The 6,465-nt window shown below is 37.6% G+C and overlaps 1 long non-coding RNA gene across 1 annotated transcript; it reads right to left on the bottom strand.

Moving 5' to 3' along the window:
• Positions 1-1,876: 1,876 nt before the first annotated feature.
• Positions 1,877-4,084, bottom strand: LOC137242419 (uncharacterized). The gene is made up of 2 exons (XR_010950233.1): positions 3,606-4,084; positions 1,877-2,707 (listed from the first exon to the last, which is right to left on the bottom strand). It is a non-coding gene; the product is annotated as an uncharacterized lncRNA (long non-coding RNA).
• Positions 4,085-6,465: the final 2,381 nt, after the last annotated feature.

Here is a 6,465-nt window from a genome sequence, read left to right as displayed (position 1 = left end):
TGTCACAGAGAATAGATATTTTAAGTATGAAGAAATTATTTAAGGGGGCTTCCAATGGGATCTCCGGCATCACCGATAGTAGCCGACGTCATCATGGAAGAAATATTGAAGAAAGTGACAAACACGGGACTACTTAGTAAGTACGTAGATGATGTGTTTGCAATAGTAAGGGAGGACGAACTAGAGAAAGAATGAAAACCCTAAACACATATCATAAAGATATACAATTTCCATGGAGCTAGAGACTGAAAACAGATTACCCTTCTTGAATTGTCTCGTATGTAAGAGAGGTAACCAAATAAAAGTAGATTGGTACCAAAAGCCCACATCATCAGGCCGGATAATGAACTACAAATCCAAACATCCGAGAAGCATGATTATAAATACAGCCAAAAACTTTATTGGGAAGGTGTTGGACACGAGTGATGCAGTGTTCCACCCTGAAAACAAAAGAAAAATAGCAAATATACTAAAAATGAATGACTTCCCTCATGGAATTATACGGAGGATGATAAAAGCTTACAGTGAAATAAAAATACCCAAAAACGGAGAAAAAACAACTACAAAGTACAGATCGATGTTATATATACCAGGCTTCTCCGACAGATTAAAAGGTTCCGACATATATGACAAGGAAAACATCAAAATTGCACATAAACCAGCCTATACGACGAATATTTTCTACAACAACATGAAAAGTAAAGTAGCATTATTAGACAAAAACAACATTGTATACAAAATTACATGCGCTGGAAATGAAAACGATAAATGTAACAAAGATTATGTAGGTACAACTAAGAATAAATTGAAAACGAGGATATCAGGCCACCGATCTGATATAAAATGCAGATCACCTAGTAACACGCAAAAAACTGCACTTGCGGCCCACTGTGCAGAGAGCGGCAATCAACCAGATTTCGAAGCAGTGAGCATACTTCAAACAGAGCAAAATTACAAAAAACGCTTCACTTTAGAAATGCTCCACATAACAAACACACCAATAAACAAGATACTTAACTATAAAATAGATACCGACGGCTCCTCACATATCTACAGACCCTGCCAGAATCGTGGAAAATTAGTTCAAAGCTACATGGCGAACCGAACGGACGCAGATTAGCAAAATAAAAATATAAATGTATGTATGTATATTAATATGAATGTGATTATATACATAGGATGGTTTATTTAGTTATTATTGTTAGTTATTACAAACTAAGCTGAATTGTTTATTATTGTTGTAGCCCCCTGATGAAGATCTCCGAAGGTGATCGAAATATATTGGGAAAATAAAAAATCAAATCGTTTTATTACTTTTGACCTAGAGCCGGCAAAATAAAAACTTTACATTTTCACTTACTATTTTTATTATAAACAAAAAAATTATTACGCAGCTTATAAAATATCTCAACACAACTTTTCACTATTTTTATTTTGTTGGTATAACACTAAGGATGAGTGATCATGTCGTGCAAATAATCGATACCTGTGACAATAATCATAACATCGCATTTCTAGTGTTATTCTAATCGTTTCGCAGTCGAATTCCAACCTAGTTTTCGATTCGAAATGCATTAGAGAACTACATTAGAATTCTAATATAAAATTACAATATTTCTCTAACGTTAGAAACTGTGTTTTCTCGGACACTGCCGACTGCGACCCCGCTTAGAAAAATTTTCTTCTAATTGAAAAAACTTATTTCTAAAATTTTGATGTTACTTTGTCCGGAGCGTGAACCCAGGACCTCTGGTATGGTAGGCGGAGTACGCTACCATCACACAACGGCGGTCTAAGTAGATATAAATAACTTAAAAGTGATATCACTTCTTTGTTTACTGACTTAGGGAAATGGCTCTGTTAAATCACGAGTTGGTTTATATGTTGAGTTCAATGATATTCGATTTATTTCCACTGTTGGCCTTAGACTAACACAGATATTTTAATTATTCAATTATTAATAATGTATTGATTCGACAAAATTCATATTTACAACGTAAAGAAATTTAATGAGGATTGTATTTGATACTTATATATATTTAGTTGATTGTAGTTGATCCGGATTCCGTGCGGCTACGGGAGGTGCTCCGTTTGGTGGTTGATTGATGAAAAAACGAGAAGAAGCGCTTATTTAGCATTTTGGATATTGGAAGCCCGTTCCAATGAGTTGTCAAATAGTTACGAGTACATGCAGGGATGCATTCTGCACATATGTGTAATTTATGTGGGGAAAACTGCGGGAACGTGAGACCGCAATCTTCATAGACTCTTCACATGAGCGTGAGTCATAGAAGAGTGGTTTAAGTGGAGAAACTCACTTAAACATCGCGCCCTCTTTGCACCGGTGCAAGGCTGTCCCTTAATCGCTCAAAATCTCTAATCACCCGGTTTAATTGGGTTCGCGCGTCTACCGATGTTGGCCGTGCTCTGCGTGGTAGCTGGGTCGGAGCCGGATCTTCGCGAATGGTGTGGCTTATGATAAATTTTGCACGTCTCCGGCGACGAACACTGGCGTACGTTGTCGTGGTTGCGCGCCAAACAATTTGGGCAATACTTATGTTGTAGTACACATAGGATACGCTCATTGGTAGACATATCCCGAAATTTGGGACAATAACGCAAGGCGTGATATCGCTGCCACAGCTGACATGTGTGAATTCGTGGGTTTCGTGGCGACCGAATCGGTGACGGAAGTTGTGGGGATCGTCTGTAAACAAAGATGATTTTAATCAAAATTCAATAAAGCGATAAGTTGAAATATATGTGTTTGTGTGAGATCGTGAAGTTAGTGTAAGTGAAATTAGGGAGTCGAGGGATTTGGCGCATCGGAATAAATTGTTAGGGGACATAGTTTTACGATTGGTCTAGTGAAACAATCATGCTGTGTTCGAACATCCGCAACTCTAACGTGATTATCCGCTCCAAGGTAGACCTTTTCAAATCGGCCTAAGCGGCATTCTTGAGGGGGAAGTAAGTCATTTTTTACGACCACAAAAAATCACCTACGGAGATATCATTCTGAGGGTGTTTCCTTTTATAACGCCGATGTAACTCCTTAAGATATTCGTCAGTCCATCTCTGGCTGAATTGTTGGTGAAGAATCTTTAGCTTTTCCCATCGATTCTGAAGTGAAAGATTATCTATTCGAGGTTCTGGGGGAGCCAGCAATGGCGCCCTGCGCACAAAATGTTCTGGTGTCCAGGCTAGTAATTCGTCGGGATTGTCCGACATAGGCGATAGCGGACGACAATTGAGTACCGCTTCGATATGCGCGAGCAATGTAGCTAATTCTTCAAAGGTGAAGTGATTGGGTGTTTTTCATTATGTGGGAGATTGGAGTTGGCTAATCGACCATTTACTCGATGAAGGCCATTTTCATCTAGAGAATGACACAAAGGCAAAAGTTTACTTTTGTTGGAAATTGTTAGTTGGTTCGAGAGTTTGGCATATTTATTATGGTAATATCTTTCCTGAGTGAGCCTAATCAGACGTGCTTTGATCCAGTGAATTTTGGTTTGGGAGATAACTAGGGATTCATAACTTATTGATTGAGTGGACTGTATGGGTTTGATTCTATGTATAAAACGAAACATGTAAGTTATCACCTGGAGGGCTCTCGGCCATCATGAGAAGCGATCAAGTATATCAGGTTCATCATCCAAAGTAAGTAGAGCTTGCACTTTTCGTTCTTCTGGAGGGGCTTTGTGTTAGCGTACCCTAACTTGCCAAATTAACCAAAATAGGATTGAGCGCCATGCAGCAACAACTCGTAAAACGGAGCTGGGGATAGAGTTCTCATCGCAGATAAATGCACCTCTCTTAATAACATACTATATGTATGTCCTTATGCAAAAACTCTTTGGATAAGCATAAGCTCATTTGCACAGCTAGCGGAGATGATTGGAAAACAATAAAAGTCAGTCGTCATTCTACAATAGGCAAATAAATGAGTTTGCTCTGTACCAAATTATTAAATTTAATAACCAACCATTGGACTTTAAACTTGTTGTTTTTTATCTTTGCGAATTAGCGCACAAACATTTTCATATCATCATACATTTGACATTGGCATTCGTGAAGGGCAGTGAATCCATAATCCATTCCATAACAACAAGGTTGGGTGTTTTACCTTGAAACAACAATAGCGACACATCGAGAACAAATCAGCGCCTTTTATGTGCTGAACTCGTTGACTTTCAATGGACCGCTGCGAGGTAAGTGTGTGCTTATTGTTGCTTGAGTGCTTGATGGGTTCTGTTTTTTTTTTTTTTTTTTTCAAAAAATGGGGAACGAAATGTCACCGGAAAAGTTTATACTATGCAGCTGGACCTGCAACGCCAAGTCGAAAGTACCCTCAAAAACTTTAAAAAGGGTCCTGAATCGAGAAAAACCATTACATACTTTGAAATTAGAATCGCAACCTTGACTGAGTGCTACCACAAATTTGAGAAAAACCACGTAGAACTGCTTCGATCAGACCTCGATACTGAGCATGATTATCATGCCAAGGAGTTCGCCACTAATTTTGAGGAGCTCTATGTATTGGCTCGAAATGACATAGTTGAAGCATTCAAAACCAATTACCCCACTACATTGATACCTACTGTGGAACAAACCAAATCGAATAACCAACAGATTGCAAGCAACGAGACAATTGCACCGGCTGTGCGATTACCAAGGTTAACAGTCCCAAGCTTTAGTGGTTCCTACAAGGACTGGCCTGCATTTCACGATGCATACCTCCGATTAATTCATAATAACATTCAAATCGCTGGTATAGAAAAGTTCAATTATATCCGACTTGCTTGGCCTATTGGTTTCGATGACGACATTATGAAGCTGCCGTTGGCAAATGATAACTACAACCTTACATGGGAAACTCTGCTAGGTCGTTACAACGAGTTTTGTTTACACATTGAATGCAATTGTTTTACTTCCAACCGATCGTGGCCAAGGAAGATTCGACTAAGTTAAAGCATTTATTCGACACGTCCCGATCGTGTTTTAGTACACTACGCAATTTAAAGATCGATTTCGATGCCTGCGATCAAGTCTTTGTACACTTTCTTATTAGTAAACTACCTAGGGAAACCCATTAATTTTGGGAACAAGAATTGGGGGTACTCCAAAGAAATTCCAACATTCAAAAAGTTTTGCGATTTTCTTGAGGTTCGCTATCGGAGGCTCGATTCCATTAAGCTTAAATCAAATAATAGTGATTCAAAATCGGCGGCACAGCAAAGGCTGAGTTTACCTTCACAACCAACTCAAAAATTAAAATTTCGTCGTGATTCAAGGGTTAACTACATTTCTAGCTCCATTAATTGCAAAAGCATTAGTTGCATCTTGTGTAAAGAGAGTCATATCACTCGACGTTGTCCCAAATGTCTAGCCATGGATTGTTTTGCACGCAAAACTATCGTTAACACCAACAGGCTTTGCGTCAATTGTCTTAGTTCCACACATTTGGTTTCCACATGTCCAAGCAATCGGAACTGCCAACAATGTGGCAAACGACACCACACATTATTGCATTCTCCTGAAACGATAAACAATCCATCATCTTTTTCACATACTGCAGCAACGTCGTCTACCACGCCATCACATAGGCGTTCTATTAGTACCAATAATATTAGCTACGAAATCAGTCCACTACTGTCCAACGCAATCAAGTTCACTTCTAAAACAAATGTACTTTTACCCACTGCAGTAGTTAAGGTCACTTGTCACGACGCACAGTGGCGCCTTTTGAATTTTTTCTTTGCAAAAATCATAACTTTTTAACCAATGAAGATATTTTAAAAATTTGCAAAATGCAAATGAAAGCTAATTATTTGAAGTTTTATTGTGTGAAAGCTCAGAATGTCACAGACACAGGGTGCTTCAAAAAAATTCGTCAAAATCGAAAATTTTTAGAAAAATGCAAAAACAAAATGTTTTTAGTAAACAATAAAAAAAATAAAATGAGATTTGTCTTATAATGACGTATTTAAGCACTAAATAAGATAAACTAATCATTTTGATAAGATAGCGTGGCAGTGCCCAATTATGATAAAAAGTTGTATCTAAGTAGTCACGTAATCAATAACTTCCAAAATCGATAGACGTATTGTTTCTTTTAAATGGCAATGCTCTTATAAAACTCAAATGTCTGTTTTAGTGCCACAATAACAAGGTGCTTCAAATCCATCGTAAAATTTTACATGTTTTTTTTTTTTTTTATTTACAGGCCAAATATGTATTTTATTAATAACTAAAAGTTATTGAAAGTGGTTCAATGAAATTTTATTTAAGCTAAAGATTAAACAGCTAACGAATTTTGGAAAAGGGTAGTGGCACTGTCCATTTATGCTAAAAGGTTTGACCTTAGTAACCGCTTTACCAAAATTTAATACTCGTTTGAAGGCGAAATGCCTAAGCTTTAAAATAAATTTGTTAAACTTTAGAGAAATGCAATAACGAAAA

The sequence above is a fragment of the Eurosta solidaginis genome, chromosome 2 (genome assembly GCF_040869045.1).
Source record: "Eurosta solidaginis isolate ZX-2024a chromosome 2, ASM4086904v1, whole genome shotgun sequence".
In the NCBI taxonomy this organism is placed as follows: domain Eukaryota; kingdom Metazoa; phylum Arthropoda; class Insecta; order Diptera; family Tephritidae; genus Eurosta; species Eurosta solidaginis.
This window is presented reverse-complemented; position numbering and strand designations above follow the sequence as displayed.